Source organism: Salvelinus sp. IW2-2015, unplaced genomic scaffold, assembly GCF_002910315.2.
Source record: "Salvelinus sp. IW2-2015 unplaced genomic scaffold, ASM291031v2 Un_scaffold2724, whole genome shotgun sequence".
Lineage (NCBI taxonomy): Eukaryota > Metazoa > Chordata > Actinopteri > Salmoniformes > Salmonidae > Salvelinus > Salvelinus sp. IW2-2015.
The window spans coordinates 24,532-44,955 of NW_019944029.1; the positions used below are offsets into that span (position 1 = coordinate 24,532).

The window sequence follows — 20,424 nt, forward strand, 5'->3', positions numbered from 1 at the left end:
CATACAGTAAAACACAGGTCTATTCCCCCCAGCCAGCCATCTACCAGTAAAACACGGTTCCCATTTCCCCAGCCACCATCTACAGTAAAACAGGCTCTATTTCCCCCAGCCACTACAGTAAAACAACAGGGCTCCTATTCCCACCAGCCAAGCATCTACAGAAAACACAGGCTCTATTCCCAGTTCCCAGCCATCTACTCAGTACAACACCCCCCCTCCTCCTCGCCAGCCCTCTCAGTAAAACAGGCTCTATTCCCAAGCCACCATCTACCAGTAACCCACTCTCTCCCATCCTCGCCCTCTCAAACAAGCAGGGCTCCCTATTCCCCGCCAGCCACTCCAGTAAAATCACAGTCTCCTATTCCCCAGCCACCATCTACAGTAAAAAACACAGCTCTATTCCCCCAGCCAGCCATCTACAGTAAACACACGGCTTAATCAACAACTCCTCCACCCTCCTGACAGTCAAAACACAGCTCTATTCCCAAGCCACCCATCACAGTAAACACAGGCTCTATTCCCAGCCAGCCATCTTACAGTAAAACACAGCTCTCTATTCCCCAGCCAGCCATCTACAGCTAACAACACAGCTCCTCATCCCGCAGCCAGCCTTACAGTAAAACAGGCTCTATTCCCCACAGCATCCTACAAGCCCTCCAACACGCTCTCTCTCTCCCCCACGCCACCCCTCTACAGTAAAACACAGGCTCTATTCCCCACCGCCCCATCTACAGTACAAACAAGCTCTATCATCCCAGCGCAGCCATCCTACATCTCAACCAACTCTCGCCACCCCTCTCACATAAAACACTGCTTTCCTCCACCTACACTCCACTCTCCAGCCAGCCATCCTAAGTAAAACACTCTCTCCCACTCTACAAGCCACACAACAGCTCTATTGCCCCAGCCCACCATCCTCCAGTAAGAAAGCGCTCTACCCAGCAGCCATTAAAGGAAAACACAGTTCCAATTCCCAGCCAGCCATCTAAGAAAAACAGCTCCCCACTCACAGCAACGTCCCTCTCACTCCTCTCGCCCGCAAACACGCCTATCCCCCCGCAGATTACAGTAAAACAGGCCTCCTTCCCCAGAGCCATACAGTAAAACACCGGCTCTAGTCCCAGCCATTGCATTAATAATTCGTCTCTCTTCAACAACGTGGCATTCAGATGAGTCAACAGAAACTAATTTCGCCTGAATCCTCCCTTAACCACCACCCCCCCCCCCCCGTACGAGTCCACCTACACTAACCCCCCCTCCTTAGTTCCCACTACATACCCCCCGTATGTCATCCCACATACACTAAAACACCCCCCTCCGTACTGTAGTCCACTACACCTAACCCCCCTCGTATGTACAGTCCACTACACTCCCACCCCTTAATGTAGTCCCACTACACTCCCCCCGTACTGTATACACTACACATAACCCCCCGTACTTAGTATCATCTACAAAACCCCCGTACTGTATCCACTACATAACCCCTTAACTGTTAGTATCACTACACTAACCCCGTACTTGTAGCCCACTACCACTCCACCCCCCCGTACTGTGCCCACTTAACTCCCCCTACTGTAATCCCACTACCACTCCCCCCCCCTGTTACTGTCAGTCCCACTACACTCCCCCCCTGACTTAGTCCCCTACACCCCCACCTGATTGTCCCACTACACGTTCCCCCACCTTTAGCTCAGACACACCGAGAAAGAAAGAAGGACAGCGAGAGACAGACAGCCATCGCTGTGTGCTTCATACTCCATAGGCTAAGGTACTAAGTGATCCGGATAAGTCGTAGAGCATATGAACATAGAGGTATCTACGTAATGGACTCCTGTTAACTGAAGGTTCATACAGGATAGTGACAGAAGTACTAGATCACGTAAATCAAGTCAGACAAGCAATGCAAGCGAACAGTATGTGACCGTACTAAGTCAGTCGCACGATGCTGACATTCCTGTGATACCCCTGTACTGAAAGTCAGTAGAGAGCAGTATGAACAGAGACAGTAATCTGAACAGTGATTGACTCCGTAAACTGAAATCAGTGTAGAGCGCATAGTAACACATAAAGGTTCTCTGATGTGACCTCCTGTAAACTGAAAGGTCACGTGAGTTAGCGAAGCATAGTGGAAATACATAGAAGTATCTGAACAATGGACCTCTGCTAAACTGAATATCAGTAGCAGCATGTGAAAACGTATTCCAGATCTTGATGTTGTACCCTCCTGTACTGAAATCAGGTAGCAAGAGCATATAAACATAGAAGCGTGATCTGTCATGACTCTGTAACTGAAGAAGTCAGTGCAGAGCATAGTGATACATAGAAAGGTAATCTGTGATGTGACCTCCTTAAACTGAAATCAGTAGCAGACATATGATACTAAAGAGGTACACTCTGAGTTGACCTCCTGTAAATGAACTCATGTGTCAGAGCAGATAGTTGAAACATAGGAACGGCCTAATCTGATGTGACCTCCTGTACTGATACGTCCGGTAGAGAGATAGTGACTAGATGACTGATAACTTACAGACGTCAGGTAGCGTTGTCCTGTTGAGCTGGAGCCAGACTGCGTCGCCGATTCACACACTACTCACTGCTAGCTTATCATATGAAGGACAGCACACAGACCACTACCCCATCTGCCACCCTCCGAATCCCTCTCTCTCTCCCATCTCCCTCCTTGCACCATTGCCTTCCCTTCTCTCCCAGTCGCCAGCTCTCCTTCTCTCCCCCAGTTCCTGCCATAGCTCCCTTCTCTCCCAAGTCTGCAGCTCTCCCTTGCTCTCCCGCTTCTCCAGTCTGCACTCTCCCCTTGCTCTCCCCAGTCTGCAGCTCTCCCTTGTCTCCCTTCCCTGTGGATATTCGTCAGGTGTTACGAACTCGCAAGTGATCACGACGCTAGTCAACCTGCGCTCACACACCGGCCAGGAAGGCGACCGTAGGAGAGCCTAGGGTACAGCAGCAGAAAAAATAGTGGCTAAACAGACAAGAGAGATCCTAGGTGCGAAGAGAGCAGGCAGAGAGACAGACAGGACAGAGAGACCAAGCGGACAGAGAGAGCCAGCGGCAGAGGAAGCCCAGAGACTCAGGAGAGCCAGCGGGACAGAGAGAGGCCACGGGACGAGAGGACCACCGGGACCAGAGAGATGCGCGGAGCAGGACAGAATGCGACGACACCCGGAAGACCACGGACAGCCGGACCAGACGCCAGCGGGACAGAGGAGGACCAGCTGGACAGAGAAGCAGCGGCGACAGAGAGAGCCAGCGGACAGAGATCGATCCAGGGAAGAGGAGAGCAGACGGGACAGAGAACCAGCGGACAGGAGAGCCCAGCGGACAGAGAGAGCCAGCGGGACAGAGAGCAGCACAAAGCCAGGACAGAGAGAGCCAGCGGACAGAGCGGAGAGCCAGCGGGACAGAGAGCCACGGACAGGAGAAGCAGCGGGACAGAAGAGCAGCAGCGGACAGAGAGAGCCAGCGGAGATGACAGCAGACAGAGAAGCCACGGACAGACGGAGAGCCGCGGGACCAGGAGAGGCAGGTCACGAAGAGCCAGCGACAGAAAACCCGAAGCCCCAGCGGGACAGAGAGCGCAGCGGACACGAGAGAGCCAAGCAGGAGCCGCAGAAGAAAGAGCCAAGCGGGACAAGAGAGCCAGAGACAGAGAGAGCCAGCAGGACAGACTACTCGACCCCTGTATCGTGTTCGACGGTCAAGGCTCCACTATCACAGTGTAGGACCTTGGGAAGATGGAGAGGACGAGTCAAACACACATCAAACCAAACACAGCTGCTTTTTCCCTCCTCCCATACTAACTCTCCCACCGCTGAATTCGCTAACAGGCTAACTTGGTAGAGTTACCAGAAGTATTGCACTCGTAACCAAACTACAACATCAAAGAGGAAACTCGAACCTAAAACATTTGAAGTATAGGACAACACCAACACCAACACTTAGGCACTAAAAACAAACATTCTCTAGTGTAAAATGACACGGGGCTCAAATATATTACTAGTGTCCCTGATAGCTGGTCCTTGACAATAGACATGTAAAGACTTTCTGAAGGACGCCCACCGACCGAGTACAGCATGTGGTGCGTTCCAACTCCGTCCGACACTGGGACTGCAACACTATCTAATACGGAAACCAATGTGTGTGTGTGTGTGTGTTGTGTTTGAGATGGACAATTGCTGTCAGACCGATTGCCGAATATGATCTACAAAAATCACCTTCATCACTAATAACTAATTCATTATGTGATGAAGAGGAGGGAATCTGCGCTCGTCTTACTCAAACTGATCCCTTTGAAACAACAAGTCTGCACCAAAACGCCGGGAGTTTCCTCATAGCTTGTTGTCATTCTAAAACCCTGTAAATACTTACGGCACGCAGAGTCCATGCAAATTATCATTGAACTTGGTTAAATTAAAATGTGGTTTTCTCCTGAACATGTTTAGGCTTGCCATAACAATGGGTTAGATATGATTGACTAGAAGACATTTCAACAACCATAAATAATAAATTAATTAATTTAATAAATTTGTAAAAATGTCAAAAAACATAATATGGAGATGTTGATACAAAAATCGAAATTTAAATTCAGCGTATGAATACTTTTTGAAGGCACTAATTTATATAAAAATTGTTTTTGGTCAAAGGTAAAACAACCACATGCATCATTACACATTCGTGAATCAGGTTTAAACACCGTTTTGAATTCCCCAAAGAGAGAAAAAAAAAAAAAAAAAATATAAACAGCTATTTCATAATGATTCATCACTCTCCGTGGATTCAAGTATATACACGTCGAGAAAAACGAGGTATACGCCGAGCTATTCAGTCAGAACTGCTAGACGTACGATTTAGTAGGCCATGATCAGAACAGAACTACGGACTAGAAATCATGAGAGAGAGCAGTGACCGAGGACGGGCGTCCATACCGGGTGAGTTCATTATATTAAACTGTATTGTACCACGGAAACACATTTACAAAAGTGCCACTGGGGAACACATAAAAATACAATTATACACAATTTAAAAACACTAAATTAAATAAATAGAAAATATTACATAAACAAATCAAACGCGGTATCGATATAGATGTCTTGAGAACACAGGTGAAAAAGGTCAAGTAGGACAGGCAGACACATACGACATGTAGAGATTTGATGAACAGCATAGTGACAGGACTAGTTGAAGTGATCACAGTAGGATTTAGGTCCGGTTTAGTAGGTCAGGAACAGACACACGAAAGAATGCATGGGAGAATCTACAGGTGTTGGGAGAACCAGTCAACGGAGGATGGGAGAGGAAGCCGGCGCTGGACCCCCCGGAGAGAGCCGGGGGCTGGACCCCCCGAGAACGGGCGCGGGACCCCCCCGAAAGACGGGCCTGCCCCCCGAAGAGAGCCGGGCGGGTGACCCCCGAAGAGCGGGCGCTGGGACCCCCGAAGGACGGAGCCTACCCCCCCGAAGAGACCGGCGCTGGACCCCCGCGAGAGACCGCGCTGGGACCCCGAAGAGAGACCGCGCTGGGACCCCCGAAGAGACCGGCGCAGCTGGACCCCCCGAAGAGACCGGGCGCTGGACCCCCGAAGAGACGGGCGCTGGACCCCCGAGAGGACCGCTGCGCGGAACCCCCGAAGAGACCGGGCGCTGGGACCCCCGAAGAGACCGGCCGCTGGACCCCGAAGAGACCGGGCGCTGGACTCCGAAGACCGGGGCTGGGACCCCCCGAAGAGCGGGCGCTGGGACCCCCCCGAAGACCGGCGCGACCCCCCGAAGAGGACCGGGCGCTGGACCCCCCCGAAGAGACGAGCGGCGCTGGGACCCCCCCGAAGAGACCGGGCGCTGGACCCCCCGAAGAGACCGGCGCTGGGACCCCCCCGAAGAGACGGGCGCTGGGACCCCCGAAGAGACCCGCGCTGGGACCCCCCGAAGAGACCGGCGCGGACCCCCCGAAGAGACCGGGCGCTGGGACCCCCGAAGACGGCGCTGGTACCCCCCGAAGAAGCCCGGGCGCTGACCCCCGAAGAGACCGGGCGCTGGACCCCCGAAGAGGACCGGGCGCTGGGACCCCCGAAGACCGGGCGGACCCGAAGAGACGGGCGCGGACCGCCAAGAGACCGGGCGCTGGACCCCGACGAGACCGGCGTGGGACCCCGAAGAGACCGGGCGCTGGGACCCCCGAAGAGACCGGCGCTGGACCCCCCCGAAAGAACGTGGCGCTGGACCCCGAAGAGACCGCGCTGGACCCCGAAAGAGACCGGCGCTGGACTCCGAGAGACCGGGCCTGGACTCCGAGACGAGACCGGACTGGACCCCGAGAACGAGATGAACCGACGTGGCGCTGGACCGAAGAGACCGCGGACCCGAAGCGGCGCTGGAACCGAGACGGGCGCTGGGCCCCCGAAGAGACCGGCGCTGACCCCCAAGAGACCGGGCGCGGGAACCCCGAAGAGAGGAACAATTGGACAAGGCCTGTATCTACAGGTCAGCAAGTTTCATCACAGCCGGCTCAATCTCTGGGTCAGGAGCACACACACACACCACCCACCCCACCCACGAGTTTCTCCACTTCAAGAGCTTACTCCCCTTTGTAGCATCCAACACCTACCTACTACTTCGAACTAGAAGCACAAGCATTCGCTACACTCGCTTAACATCTGCTAACCATTGTGTATGTGACTAATAAAATTTGATTTGATTTGATTGATTGACTTGCCTCAGAGATGCTGTGACAGTGACATCAAGCATCTCCAGAAGGCATCTATCACGCATTCCCAAGAAGGCATCTATCACAGCATCTTCTCAGGCATCCCTCACAGCAATCTCCCAGAAGGCATCTATCACAAGCATCTCCCAAGCTCCATCACAGGGCATCTCTCAAGGCATCTCTCACCGATCTCCCACGACTCCCACAATCTCAGAGGCATCTCCCACACATTCCCAACATGGATCTGAAGGAAACTATGACTGTAGCATACAACCACACAGGAAATACATCCTACCAAAGTGTCTCTCTCTCTTAACTTTCTCTTGCCTCATCCTGACACTCTGCAACTAAAAAAAGTACACTAATCACACGTTAAACTCTCATGACTGTCTCTTCTCGTGACTTCATTAAAAAAAAACACCTCCTCCCAGCTAAACAAACACCTCCAGGTTCTCATGCGTCTCCCTCCACTGTCTCGCAGGTCTCTGTTCAGGTTCTCATGCCGTCCCTCCACTGTCTCGCAGGTCTCCGTTCAGGTTCTCATGCTGCTCCCTCCACGTCTCGCAGTCTCCGTTCATTCATGCGTCTCCCTCCACGTCTCGCAGTCTCCTTTCAGGTTCTCATGCGTTCTCTCACTGTCTCGCAGGTCTCCGTTCAGGTTCTCATGCGTCTCCCTCCACTGCTCGCAGTCTCCGTTCAGGTTCTCATGCGCTCTCCCTCCACTGTCTCGCAGTCTCCGTTCAGTTTCATGCGTCCCCTCCACGTCTGGCAGTCTCCGTTCAGGTTCTCGCCGTCTCCCTCCCATGTCTCGCAAGTCTCCGTTCAGTTCTCATTGCGTCTCCCCCACTGTTCGCAGTCTCCGTTCAAGTTCTCTATGCGTCTCCCTCCACTGTCTCGCCAGGCTCCCGTTCAGTTCTCATGCGTCTCCTCCACTGTCTCGCAGGTCTCCGTTCAGTTTCTAATGCGTCCCTCACTGTCTCGCAAGGTCTCCGTTCATTCTCATGCGTCTCCTCACGTTCTCGCAGTCTCCGTTCGGTTTCTCAGCATGTTTCGTCTCCCTCCACTGTCTCGCAGGTCTCCGTTCAGTTCTCACTCGCGTCTCCTCCACTGTTCGCAGGTCTCCGTTCAGGTTCTCATGCGTCTCCCTCCACTGTCTCGCAGGTCTCCGTTCAGGTTCTCATGCGTCTCCCTCCACTGTCTCGCAGGTCTCTTTTCAGGTTCTCATGCGTCTCCCTCCACTGTCTCGCAGGTCTCCGTTCAGTCCGACGGTCATTTGTCTGATCTGACACCAGTTACCGGTCAACAGCTCAATAGCTACAGGAACATCAAGATTACAGATGTATTGTCCTACATTAAGTAGTGCACCCTATCCCCTATGGGCCCTGGTCTAAAGTAGTGCACCCTATCCCCTATGGGCCCTGGTCTAAAGGAGTGCACCCTATTCCCTATGGGCCCTGGTCTAAAGGAGTGCACCCTATTCCCTATGGGCCCTGGTCTAAAGTAGTGCACCCTATCCCCTATGGGCCCTGGTCTAAAGGAGTGCACCCTATTCCCTATAGACCCTGGTCTAAAGTAGTGCACCCTAATCCCTATGGGTCCTGGTCTAAAGTAGTGGACTACATAGGGACTAGGGTGCCAATTGGGACAGTCTAGAATGAACCTGACTCACTACACAGCACAGCTCTCAACATGTTTACACAGCACACAACAGTCTTCCTAATCAGCACCGCCAGGCTCTCGTACCAAACAACTCTCTACCCGGGCGGCCGGATAACAGCGGAGGAAAAGATATTCAGTTGGCAGGATAAAGGAAACCCGTTGATTCTAACGAGGCTAATGTCTATTTGTCCTGCCAACAGATGTTGTAGAAAAGCACTCAGAACGGTGCCTATTGGTTCGTCTTCTCTAGGGTTCACGCTGGAAAGAGACAGCTTTCATTTCTCTCTCGTAAGTATCAGCGTCCCTGTGGCTGTCCGACCCCCACCCTACCTAGTACCTCACCAGTAGATGAAGAGGGTTTGGCATTACACCGTAGCAGCTTGAGGGGGGTTCATTACACCGTAGCAGCTCATAGTGTAGACAATTCTGGGTTCAAACTCTCGATCAGGACAATGCTTGTTGGGGTGGAATTAGCCATAACGTCAAATTTTTGGGTGGGAGGTTTTTTTAGGGGGGCAGGCAGTCTCTGAACCAACATCCTCCAAGTCTCGGGTCTCAAGAATTGGGGTACTCCAGTTTGCTGCTCCATTAGCTTTTTGGAGAAGGTCATTAGGCCTCGGGGTTCACATACTTTTTTCAACTTACATACTGACTGGTTTAAATTATAGTATTGTAGAGACAAGAGAAAATACAATAATTTGTATTTTTGTTTAAGCAGAAATGTGTTAATCTTTGTTGTGACTTAGATGAAGATTAATCTATTTATTAACCAATTCATGCAGAAAGGTTAGATAATTGCCAATAGGGTTCATATACTTTGTCTTGGCCACTGTATTTGGATGGAATGATGTAAATATGCGTTTGCCACTTTGGTAAATGTAAAAAGTCTAGATGAGGAGAAGACGCTTACGTTGCAACAATGGGACCACACATTTGATATAGAATACTTGCAAAAACAAAAAATGAAAGGTATAACTTGTTGTATTTACTTTAAAAATATTTTGGATATGGACTTTCACAATGTGTTTTGATCTTCCAACATACGTGTAAATCTTTAATCAATTGCCGTTGATGTACCTTTCTGTTTTCATCTAATACAGATTACTGTTAGGGAACTTGCTGCTCATGATTGGGGCACATAACTAGCTCAGTCTTGGAGGAGGTAAATAGATTTCCTGATCGCCTTGCCTTGGTTGACCTTTATAAGGCTGAGAGCTTAGAAAGTGATGGCAGAGAGTATGGCTCTCCATCAGTGCAAAGCACCAACGTCAAGATTCACCCAGGCTCTGTCAGCTGTACCTCCCATTACTTCTCGCAAAGTCAATGTGATCTGGTCTCACTCAGAGTCCTGACTATGGTCCTCCCAATCTCATTGAACGAACGCAGTCAAACACTTGTTGTAGCCAGGCAGTTCTCTGTCCAGTGAGGAAGCGAGCACACTCTTTTCTGCCAGTCCGATCTCTACTAAGCACTCCTGGCTAAACTTGGCCACGTTCTCCCCGGCCCCAATCTGCCGAACCCGGCCACCCTGTAAACCATCACGCCTGCTTAAACGCACCATCTGATACCGTCACCTGCTAAACCGTCACCGTGCTACACCTGCGGTCACCGTGCTAAACCCACATCTGCTAAACCAATGCTGCTAAACCACGAATGCTGCTAAACCACCACCTACTTAAACCACCACTGCTAAACTAGCTCTGCTAAACCACAATCTGGCAAACCACGCACCTGCTAACTACGATCTGCTTGAACACCATCTGCTAAACACACCACCTGCTAACTACACTCTGCTGAAACCCCTATTGGCTACATTACATTCTGCTAACCCACCTTCCTGCACTGACTACTCTGGAACCCTTATCTGGCTGTGGTAGGTCGGGTGGGGCATGTCATCCCTGTCAAACTGACCTTGGCCCTTTCTTCTCCTCCTTACTCTCCATCCCGCGAAGAGACCAACACCAACCTCCCCCTCCAGCAGCCGCCTGTCGCTCCTGATGCTCTATCAAGCTTTTTAGACAAGAGGAGTACATTCCTTGGCTCCTGGCTGTGAGCTCTATTTAACTGGTTCCTGGACCTGACTCTAGGCAGGAGCCCTAAGCGGGAAAATCAATATGCCTACTGGAGGTCTCGTCGATCTGCCTCAGCCAGATAGACATGGCCAAGGAGGGAGTGTGACACCTCCCAGCCCTTTGGATGTTTCCCTTCCCTCCATTATTGAGCGTGCTGGGCGGACCTTGTCTGTTCCGTCATCTCGCTCCGTCTTTTAGCAATTGTGGAGGCGCGGTTCAAGTGTGATTGGTTGAGACGGGCTCTCTCATCTCCCACGCCAAGTTCCCATTCTCCTACAAGGGTGTTTTGTCGGCGCCACTAGGAGTTAGCCCCATTCGGTGAGGACCTTGTTAGATTCACCTTGCGGATGTTTCTCTCTGTCTGAACAATGGGGGAATTTTTCCTCTCTGCTCCGACTTTGACGAGGAGGGCTGCTTGATCTTCCTCCCAGTTGTTCTTCATCATCCAGCGAAACACTGCACTGTGTGTCTGTTGGCCCTCTTGGCTGGGTGCGGGGAGAGCGTCCTTCAAACTTTCTTGGGGGTCGTACTCTGAGTATTCGCCACCCCAACTGGCCCATGTTATAACAGAGGGACTTTTAGAAGTCTATCAGTGAAATGAGGATCATTGCCGACATCCTTATTATAATGGGAGGACCACAAAAGGATGATGACAGTGGAAGTGACGTCTCTGGTGCCGGCATTCAACACATGCAGCACACCAGCAACGCACCAGAGCGGTCCTCTTCTGCACTAGTGGGAGCTGCTTCCCATTGACACAGGAGGATACTCAGGCACACACTGCTTGGAATCCAGAACACCTAGCCAGGTGGAGAACCTCTCCAGGAGATAGTGCTCCATCTTCACCACAGGGACAATGGGCAAGAGGCCTGGAGATGATAACGTTGCTGCAGAGGCGCCTTGTGATGGGACAACCCTCCAGAGTCCTCCATCCATATCACAGATGTGGCTTCAAACCCTTGGGGCTTTTCCTCTCCCTGTAATCTTCCTTCCATTGCTGTTCAGTCCGTGTGTATTTGGGCCCACTGACAAAGTACGCTGAAGGCAGAAAGAGTGAGAAGTCTTGTGAAAGCCTGAGATCCAGTTTAGGAGCTACTCCAGTCAAGCCTGTGAGTAACATTCATTACCAGGGCCACAACCAGATGGCTGGCTCCAATCAGGGTTAGTTTTTAGAAACAGACTCCAGGCGAGCATCCAGCAAAATCATCTGCTGTGGCTCAGAACCTTATTAGTCGGGTTTTATTTCAGTTGCCAAGGTGTCTGCTCTGATGACTTAGAGGGTCTGGTGTGAATCATCTCAGATGCCGCTCAACTTTGCCGCAGATTTCTGACACCTTTTGGACCTCAGAGAAACGCTACAACTGAACACCTGCTGTCTCTGAAGATCGACAGGGAGTATGTGTAATGGAAGTGGGCCACTGAACTCCAGAGTTTCTTGATCAAGGAATCCTTTACTGGCACCAGGACAACCATCCAATGGCATGCTTGCACTTCTGGTTCTTGCCCAAGGGAAGCTGTGGGCGGGATCATCCTGAGGAACCCAAAGAGGAGGGCTTCCAACAACAGCCTGCATGAATATTTTTTCTCTGTTTAATTTGGATGAGGCGGCTCACCGACCGCTCCATCTGCCGATCCGCCTTATAGTCGGTCGAGCCTCCAGGCAGGGCTTGGGTTGGTTCCCACTGCTTTTGGCACTTCAGGATGCCGTGGGTAGACGCCCTTGGGTCGGCATAAGGTGCACACATTGGACCCCAGAAAAACGCAGGGTCCTTAAGGTCAGCAGGCGATGGACGCGGGACAAACGGGTCCAGCAACTCCAGTGTCCTTTAAAGAGCTATACTCTGAATGAATGCCCATGTAGGGGAAAAAGGGGCGTGCCATTTTGCGGGCGATGCTGGATGTTTTGCTATAATGTCCAAAGTACACAATGATGAGTATCATTATGGGTTTAACGTAAGTTGATGGTACTTAGGATCATGTGTGCGTCCCATCGGCACAACAGCTATATTCTTTATGCGCACAGTACATAGGTATTGAGGGTGCTTCTATGAGAGACGCGTAACTGTCTTTGGTCTGGCGTAATGTGGGACATGGGTGATGTTATCTTAGTCCCTCTCGTGCTCGTGCGATGCATGTGTATGAAATGGATTGAATGAAGGGTTGCGATCCTATGCTGTCATAGGTGCGTTTTCATGCAGGTGACAGCAACATTTGATCGGTGTGGGTGGAGAGGAGGAGGGAGTGTACTGTATGTGAAAATGTTCAGTTTGCTCTCCATACTTCATTTCTATCCAAATAAATGGTTATCTGTAATATTGTCATTTTGTTTTTTGAGGTAAACTTGTGTTAACTGATTTTCTGAGACAAGCTGCATCACTCGACCAGAAAGGTTACTTCAGTTTGCTAAATAGTGCATTTCTTCTCAACTTGGCAAATGTGGAGTTGAGCTTCTTGAGCTTTAGTTTGTTAAGGCGAAGACGCGCCAAAAGGGACTTTTTGCAGCCAGGATAATCTGATGGGGATTATGAACTAGCTGCATGTGGTCGGTTGAGGCAAAGGAACTACAGACAGAGATGTCACGTTGGTGTTTGACTAATCAGCAGCACGTTGGTGTATTTTGGGGGGGTGTCGATGGGTAGGGCTTTTTTTCTGTTGTAAGTTATGGAGGAATGTTGCTGATTGTAGCAAGATGATGACCCCCTCAGACTCACGATGAATTGGAAGAAGCTACCTTCAAGTTAAGAAGAATTCAAAAGATCTAATAATCGCTTATTAGTTAGCAACTAGTGTGGTAATTCTGCGAGAGGTTCATCCGACACAAGCATGATCTTCGGCGCTTGTGGATTATATAAGTGTGTCTCGCTGAATGGAGTCAATGAGTATGTGGCCATCCAGCAGTTATTAGGAAGAGAGCCTCTTTCAAGAGAGAGGGCTACGGTTCAAATGGCACTTACTATTTCGCGAGGAAAGATATGTGACACTACTTTTGGGACCAGAGACCATCAGCGAGGGCTATGGTAAAGAAGTAGTACCGCAATACGAAGGTATAGAGTGGCATGTTGGGGAATGTATCCAGGAGCTATCAAAGGAGTGTGGATGACCTGTGTGGTTCATAGCTGCCTCCATGCTTTGACTCGATTCTGTCGGAGAGAATAGTATAGAGTTTCCATGTAATTGTTAATGAAAATATAGAGAGTGATGGATAGAGAGATAACTAGGAATCATTCAATTGGAGATGCCTCTTCATGACAGCAGGGACCGGACAGGCCGATAGCCCTAAAGAGAATGATAGGTGAATTTGAGCTATGGATGGATATGGAGCTCGAAGGGAAGGGAGGATGGAGACAGGAGGAGAGGAGGATGGAGGTTTGGGGAGGGTGGAGGGGATGGAGAGATAGGAAGTGGAAGGGATGGAAGGTATATTTTTTTTTGGAGGTTCCCTTACTACATACGTTTGCGGTTAGATGGGGTGGCAAGAATGCTGCAACTACTAGTCCCAATATTTTTTTTTAACTGGCACGTAATCTTTGCAGTGTGTAATGTAGTTAGAGTGCATATAGTCAGTTAGCAGCTTATTCTGCAATACTGGCTTCAAATACCCAGTCGCTGCAGTTAATGCACTTTTCTGTCAAGTCATTTTTTTTTGTAGTAGGAGTGTGGGCTTTATGACGGTTTCCCAGCTTCCGTTTGAGGTAATCAGTCATCATCAGGTGTGATGATCGTGATGTCCATAGGGTGCGTCCAAACACAAAACACATGGATGTTGTTATGTTTCAATCATAAAGCAGTGATATGACCAGTGTTTCTTAACTTCGTAGCAGAAAGTCAATTACACGTCCGCCCAAAAATACGCTTCACAGAATATGAACTATTTGCGTTATTGTGCTTGGTTACGGAAACAATAGGTTCACTGGAGTGGTACGTTTAAAAACAAGAGCTCATTCAAACTGATTGGGGCAAGGGGTTTTAACTGGGGGCTGCTAGGTTGGTGATGGTCATCGCTCAGAGGGAACTTGGCTGTGTAAACAGCCGTCATGGTGGTGGAAAAAGCTAGACGGTATCGTCAGAGTACCAGGCTCAATAGTGACTTGTTGACAAGAGCTCTCATGCAACACGTGTGAGTCGAGAGAAGTGCAGGGTGTCTGGCCATGAGACCACTGGATAGGGAAGTGGCCAAGCAGATTGGGGATGTCAAATGGGCGCTTTAGTGAGAACAGGTCAAAGAGTAGTGCGAACTTAATAGGCGCAATGGGGTGTCATTGTAGGATGCAATGTTAGGGGATGCTTATTATTGAGTTTGATAAGCACTACCCAGAGCAGAATGGTTAAACTGAGGACCACTATTAGGGGTTGTGGCATCCTCCAACTGGCACCTAATTCTTATATGTAGTGCACTACATTTGGACAGATGCTTATGTAGACCTGGTCAAGTCTGTACTCTTTTAGGATGCATTGCTGGGATGCAACTAAACCACTTCCACAGCAGAAGGGTTGAAATGAGGGAGCACAATAATTGGTGAGGGTTATCATTATTTCAGAAACCCATTCAAGCTTAAGTTTCGGGTTTGTTGCCATACCATTCTGAGGTGACTTGGCTCGGCTCTCCGGCTGCCGAGGTTTCTGTGCTCGTGTCATGACTTACATAGGTCACTTAACTAAACAAAGATATTCACTGTTAAAACCCAGGAGAATAATAACCATAAAACTCTGGATAAACAACAGATACAAATCATGAAGTGATGAAAACATTTGGTGCCAAGTTCCTGTGAAAGTAGAAATGTTGTTTCATAGTGGGTGTTCAAATCGGGTCCTGGGACGGACACGGAATCCTAGGTCAGAACTAAGACAGGGGTGTGGTGTGGTGTGTAGTGAGTGTTTTAGAACAGAAAGATCAACACACACAATGGGATAAGAGAGACGGAACGTCTCTAGACGGATTTAATGATTGACCCCCCTCAGACTTTCCTTCCTATGTTGAAATGTTTGACGTACATCGTGGCGAGAATCACCACGCGTTTTCGACATGCAAACTATGTATGGCGCTAAGGTACATGGTCAGGGACTGGAACTGGGCCAAATGGTGCTCTTCATACACTAGAGTATCTTGTTTCGTTTAGGGTTTCAAAATTCCAGTAACTTTTTAACAGTTTCTGTTATTCCATCGTATTAGCGAGGTATCGTTCACAGCCGGAGAGCTCTGAAAACCTGGGGAATTTTGGGAAAAGTTACTGGAATTTTTTAACCTAAGTGAAACGTGTTTTATTACAAACACAACACATTTGGTCATGTATGTACCGACTTGTTTCCCCTAATCAACTACTGCGTGGCTAGTTCTTCGATCGTTTCAAGTCTCTGTTCTGTGGTAGTTCTGTTGTAGGCCAGAATGTAGGGTGAACACGGCACTAGCAAGGGTGCCATTTTTCCTAGGTAACGATTTTAGGTATCAGCTTCGACTCACCCCAATTCTCATTAACATTAGCGGGGATATAAGTCGACACTAACTGAGACTTGCACGCAAGTCAGACGTCTAGGGGCATGTACCATGCCTGCGTGAGTGGTTAAAGAGGGATGGCGAGTAATAGGTTGTAGTAGTAGTAGTAGGTAGAGCTAGGTTTGAGACTACTTAGTTAGGTGTAGGTCGTTGGTGTGTGTATAAGCACTGTTGTGCTGTGTCCAGAGGCTTTGGGCGGTCGGGAGGGTTCAGGCTTGTGTCCTGGCAACCCTCACATCTCTCTTCAGCTGAGCGATCAGGAGGATGCCGGTTGTCAACACCTCTCTGTCCAACCGGAGTCACCGCGTTGTGCAGCTACACACACAGACGGATACAGACGCAGACACACAGACCACAGGTTATAATATCGTTATTGATAAACACCTCTAATGAAAGTGCCTGTGCACGTAGTCCACCTCCGTAGAACCAGCATACGACAGAAATGGAGGTGAACAATTGGAGACCAGAGGCCTGTATTCTACAGGTCAAGCACGTTTATGCAACAGCCGGCCAGATTCTGCGGTCCGGGGCAACACGCACAATGACCGACACACACTCCACCACACGCCACGAGTTTCTCCACTTCAGAGAGCTTACTCCTTTGTAGCATCCAATCACGACCCTACATACTCTCGTGAACTAGCTAGAGCACAGCATATTCGCTACGACTCGCATTAACTCTGTCTAACCTATAGTTGATCTGTGAAGCTAATTAAATTGATTTGATTTGATTTGATTTGACTTGCGCGTCAGAGGACTGCTGTGACAGCTGTGAATCAAGCATCTCCAGAGGCATCTATCACAGCATTCACCAGATAGGCATCGTTAGTCACAGCTGCTCTCAGAGGCACGTCTCCAACTCAGACTACAATCCATCCCCCAGAACGGCATCTATCAACAGGCATCCTTTCCGCACAGAAGGCATCTCATGCTACAAGCGATCTCTCAGAAGGCATCTCTCATCGAGCATCTACCCAAGCATCTTCCACAAGCTTTAGGGGCATCTCAGGCTCAGCTCTCCAAAGCATGGAATGCTGAAGGTTAAACTATGACTGTAGCATACAACCGACAGCAGAGAAATACATCCTACAAAGTGTCTCTCGCTCTCTAATTTCTCTTGCCTCATCATCCTGATCACTCCTGCAAAACTAAAAAAAGGGACACTAATTCACACGTCTAAAACTCTCATGACTGTCTCTATCTCGTGACTTCATCTAAAAAAAAAACTCTCCTTCTCAGCTAAACAAACACCTCCAGGTTCTCATGCGTCTCCTCCACTGTTCGCAGGTCCCTGTTCAGGTTCTCATGCGTCTCCTCCACTGTCTCGCAGGTCCTCCGTTCAGGTTTCTCATGCGTCTCCTCCACTGTCTCGCAGGTCTCCGTTCGCGGTTCTCATGCGTCTCCTCCACAGTCTCGCAGGTCTCCGTTCAGGTTCTCATGCGTTCCTCCACTGTCTCGCAGGTCTCCGTTCAGGTTCTCATGCGTCTCTTCCACTGTCTCGCAGGTCTCCGTTCAGGTCTCTGCGTCTCCTCATGTCTGCATCGGTTCGTTCTCATGCGTCTCCCTCCACTGTCTCGCAGGTCTCCGTTCAGGTTCTCATTGACTGTCTCCCTCCATACTGTCTCCGCAGGTCTACCGTTCAGAGTGTCTCATGCGTCTCCCTCCACTGTGTCTCGAAGGTCTCGACGTTCTAGCGTTCTCGATGCGTCCTCTACTGTCTCGCAGGTCTCGTTCCGGTTCTGCTCGTCTCCTCACTGTCCGCAGGTTCCGTTCAGTCTCAGGTTCCATGCTCATCGTAGTTTATGCGTCTCCTCCACTGTCTCGCAGGTGCTACCGTTCAGGTTTATGTCTCTCATGTGTCGCACTCCGCAGTTTAATGCGTCTCCCTCCCTGTCTTGCCAGGTATCCGGATTTAGGTTCTCATGTCCGTCACCTCTCCACTGTCTCCGCAGTCCTCGTGTCAGGTTCTCAATGCGTCTCCTCCACTGTCGTGGCAGGATCTCTCGTTCAAGGATTTCTCCATGCGTTCCTTCCACTTGCTCAGCGGCCTCCGTTTCAGGGTTCTCAGTGCGTCTCCTCGCACTGTCTCGGCAGGGTTCCTCGCGTTAGCGTTTCATGCGTCGCTCCCTCCAACTGTTCGCGAGTTCTCCTTTCAAGGTTCTATGCGTCTCCTCCACTGTCATTCAGCAGGTACTACCGTTCAGACTCCGACGGGTCTTTTGTCTGATTTGACACCGTTACTCGGTACACAGTTCATAGATACAGGAACTAAGATTGAGATTATGTATTAGTCCTATTAAGTAGGATGCAGGTAATCCGCGCTAAGTGGGCTGGTTCAAGTAGGTAGCACACCACTTCAGAAGAGAGTGGGAGACCTGGTCTACTAGGGAGGTTGCAACTCTACAGACTCCTAACTGAGAGGCTCTCGGTTAATAATGTGGATCGCAACCTATTGGACTATAGATGTGCGCTGCGTTACAAGGTAGTTGCCTTACTCCGGACTAGTAGGGCCTGAGAGTCTAAGGTAGTGGCACACCTTTGGCTTCCTCTAGATCTGGGAGTCATAATGTTAGTAGGGCATCCCGCTATGCTCTCGTATGTGTGTGTGGGATTCTAATAGTGTCGTGAGGACTATATGGGGCGTTATGGGTGGCCTAATATGGGACAGCGTTTTCATCTAGAGTATGAACCTGTCGTTCTTACCCAGCAGCGTCTTAACAGTTTACTATCAGCACACACATCTTGTCCTCAATCAGCCGGGGACATCACAGGCTCTCGGTAGAAACAGGCAGACTGAACAGCGGGCGGGGGCCCGTGCAGTCACAGCGGAAGGAACGATAATTCAGAGTTGGTAGGACTATAAGAGACCCGTTGACTTCTTAGGTCGGGAGGCTAACTAATTGTCTATTTGAGCCTGACAACGAGATGTTGTGGAAAAGCATCTTCAGCACGGGATGCACTATGTTGGTTGTCTTGACTGTAGGGTCACGGCTGGAAAGAGAGCTAGGCTTTCATTTTCTCTTCTCGTAGTAATCAGAGCGTCCTGTGGTCTGTCCGACATCCACCATCTACGCCGTAGTGCCTAACTCAGGGAGTTGTCAAAGGCCCTGAAATGCAAACTCTTGCCGTATCAGTCCCAGGGTTCGATTGGAAGGGAGGGTTTGGGCAATTTAACATCGGTAGTCAGCTTGGGAGGGGGGTGTCATTAACCCACCTAGTAGCAAGCTTGCGGGGGGGGCGTGCGGGCAGGGGTATTATAGCACCGGGTACGCAGTTGGGAGAGGTGGGTCATTATGTATACGCGTAGAAGGCTCGGTGGGGGGGTGTACCGTCGTAGCGCTCGGGGGGGGGCTGAGGGGTCATAGATCTCAATATACCGCCGTAGAGCTTGGGGGGGTGGTAGGTTTTCAAACCCGTGTCAGTTGGGGGGGGGGGGGGGGGGGGGTTCGATTCCTCCGTAGGAGGCTTGGGGGGCGAGGGGGTCATTAGCAGGGTAGATCGTAGGGAGGGGGGGGCGGGGGTCATTACACATGCAGCTTGGTGGGGTCAGTACTCCATATGCAGGTTGGGGGGTGGTGAGGGCCATGGGAGAGTGGGCCTCACTGGGGGGTGCGCAATACGTACACTCACAGCGGGGCGACTGGCTGGGGGGGCGTGAGGCTGGGGGGCAAGGGGTGGGTCCGTACTCGCCGTAAGCAGACTTCCGGACATTGACCTTTGGGGGGGGGTTTGACAGCTCAGATGCGTAGCGCATGCTTTGGGGGGGGGGGGGTGGCGGAGTCTTACACCGTAGAAGTCTTTAGGACGGGAGAGCTGGTGGGGTCAATAACAGTGCGATCTTGTGGGGGTGTGGGCGAGTGGGAGTCATTAATTGTACCACACACGATCCGCAGCTTGGGGGGTGGGGGCTCCCGCTTTATCAGTCCCCTTGGTTGTACGCTTTGTGGTGCTGAGCTGGGAGGTTTCATTTATTAAATCCAAATGCCGTAGCAGCTTAGGGGTGGGGGGTCATTCCACGTGCAGCTTTGGGGGGGGGTATTACCGACGTAACAGCATTGGGGGGGGGGGGGTATACCGGTGGCAGCATGGGGGGGGGGGGGGGTCATTACAGCCGTAGCAGCTTGGGGGGGGGTCATTACCGTTGCAGCTTGGGGGGGGTCCATTACCCGTAGCAGCTTCACGCAGTCCGTTCTCACACCCTCCCCCCCACTCCACTGTCCCCCCCCCACGCACTATCATTGTCCCCCATATCCTGTCCCCCCACTATCACTGTTCCGCCCCCCCCCACTATCACTGTCCCCCCCCACTCTCACCTGTCCCCCCCCCCACTCTCCTGTCCCCCCCCCCACTATCACTTGTCCCCCCCATATCACCTGTTCCCCCACTATCACTGTCCCCCCCCCACACTATAACCTGTCCCGACCCCCTCACTGTCCCCCACTCTCCCTGTCCGGTTCCCACTCTACCTGTTTTAGTTTTAAACAGCTA

General features: G+C 50.6%; 1 long non-coding RNA gene across 1 annotated transcript in view; it reads right to left on the reverse strand.

Moving 5' to 3' along the window:
• Positions 1-20,424, reverse strand: part of LOC112074626 (uncharacterized) — a 62,755-nt gene that overhangs the window by 9,951 nt on the left and 32,380 nt on the right. The window lies entirely within an intron of this gene.